This window comes from Hoplias malabaricus, chromosome X1 (assembly GCF_029633855.1).
Source record: "Hoplias malabaricus isolate fHopMal1 chromosome X1, fHopMal1.hap1, whole genome shotgun sequence".
Classification (NCBI taxonomy): Eukaryota; Metazoa; Chordata; class Actinopteri; order Characiformes; family Erythrinidae; genus Hoplias; species Hoplias malabaricus.
Window position 1 is genome coordinate 4590447 of NC_089818.1, and position 2177 is coordinate 4592623.

Below are 2177 nucleotides of genomic sequence, written 5' to 3' on the forward strand. Positions count from 1 at the left end.
CACAATAATGAAGTGGTGTAAAATTACTACTATATTTTTTTTATTAATTCATTCATTCATTTATTTATATTATTATTATTATTGGGGCGGCACGGTGGTGCAGCAGGTAGTGTCGCAGTCACACAGCTCCAGGGGCCTGGAGGTTGTGGGTTCGATTCCCACTCCGGGTGACTGTCTGTGAGGAGTGTGGTGTGTTCTCCCAGTGTCTGCAAGGGTTTCCTCCGGGTGACTGTCTGTGAGGAGTGTGGTGTGTTATCCCTGTGTCTGTGTGGGTTTCCTCCGGGTGACTGTCTGTGAGGAGTGTGGTGTGTTCTCCCTGTGTCTGCGTGGGTTTCCTCCGGGTGACTGTCTGTGAGGAGTGTGGTGTGTTCTCCTTTTGTCTGCGTGGGTTTCCTCTGGGTGACTGTCTGTGAGGAGTGTGGTGTGTTCTCCCTGTGTCTGTGTGGGTTTCCTCCGGGTGACTGTCTGTGAGGAGTGTGGTGTGTTCTCCCTGTGTCTACATGGGTTTCCTCCGGGTGACTGTCTGTGAGGAGTGTGGTGTGTTCTTCCTGTGTCCACGTGGGTTTCCTCCGGGTGACTGTCTGTGAGGAGTGTGGTGTGTTCTTCCTGTGTCTACATGGGTTTCCTCCAGGTGACTGTCTGTGAGGAGTGTGGTGTGTTCTTCCTGTGTCCACGTGGGTTTCCTCCGGGTGCTCCGGTTTCCTCCCACAGTCCAAAAACACACGTTGGTAGGTGGATTGGCGACTCAAAAGTGTCCGTAGGTGTGTGTGTGTGTCTGTGTTGCCCTGTGAAGGACTGGCGCCTCCTCCAGGGTGTAAATGCGCCTAATGATTCCAGGTAGGTTCTGGACCCACCGCGACCCTGAACTGGATAAGCGCTTACAGATAATGAATGAATTATTATTATTATTATTATTATTATTATTATTATTATTATTATTATTATTATTATTATTATTATTTGTTGCTGTTGTTTTAATTTATTTATCTGTTTTTTTGTTTGTTTGTTTGTTTGTTTGTTTGTTTGTTTGTTTTTTTTTGGGGGGGTAACTTTTAATGTGTCATTTAAAACAGCAAAGTTGGGGTTTTAGGGGTTAATTTGATAACCAGAATATGACTTGTTAACAACGCTGAGCAACTCTGTTTTCATCTTCATCGAATTATTCAGACAACTTTGAAAATTTAGTAGGTTTTATAGTTATTAATGAGCTGCTTTTGAGAAGCTGACAAATCCAGCGTCTCATTTAACCGCCATAGAAAACACAAAGCCTACAATAATGAAACTAAAGGACGCCCCAAGTATCTCCACAAAAAAAAAAAAACAGCAGGATGTGAAGATTCAGTCCCAGAACTTTTTACTGTTCCGTCTCCATGACGCCCCAGCCGCGGAGGAGCGATTCGCGGCCAATGAGCGGCCGAGCTCGCGGTCGGCCCTGCGAGCCTGCTGCGCGGGTGGGGGCGGGAAGGAGGAGGGGGGGTGCGGCGATTGATTCACTTTTAAGAACCGATTCTTTCAAAGTGACATTTGTAATGAATCAAAACACGAAGTAAATGATTCATAGATTCATTGAATCAAGTCTACATTCTCTTGATTAGTCTCCGTCACGCCTCTATTCAATTCTACTATTCAGAAAGGATTACCATGTCTTCAGTGATTTATCATGAACAATTTGGTCCCATCTCTTGCATATAAAATAACCAAGCAGTTATATGTAAGATAACTTTTGTGATATATTTTTTTTTAAACAATTGCAAACATAGTGCAAATTTGCGTGCTCTATATACCTTTAATGTTTTTAAAAAGATTTTTCAAAGACAACCCCAATTATACTGTAATTTTAAACCTGTTCAGTTTTACACGAAAATGTGCTACACTTGCATTGCAAAGTAATCAATTGAGACAGCGAAAACAAAGACATAACAAATAGAACACCAAGTAAGCAGGTAAATGAGCTAAGCTCTGTGTTTGTTATTAATTTGTAAAGTTTCGGTATTCAGTCGTGAAAGTGTGCATGTCTAATTTTGTTTGAAACAACCAAATCGCTAGGTGCGATTCAGTTTGAACGGCTGAATCGGTTCTAATGATTCATTAAGTGGGAATCAGTTGTAATGAACGACTCACTGTCAAGTCAGTAGGAGAGAGCGAGACTCTCCCTCTCTCAAACAGTTTCTCTCGCG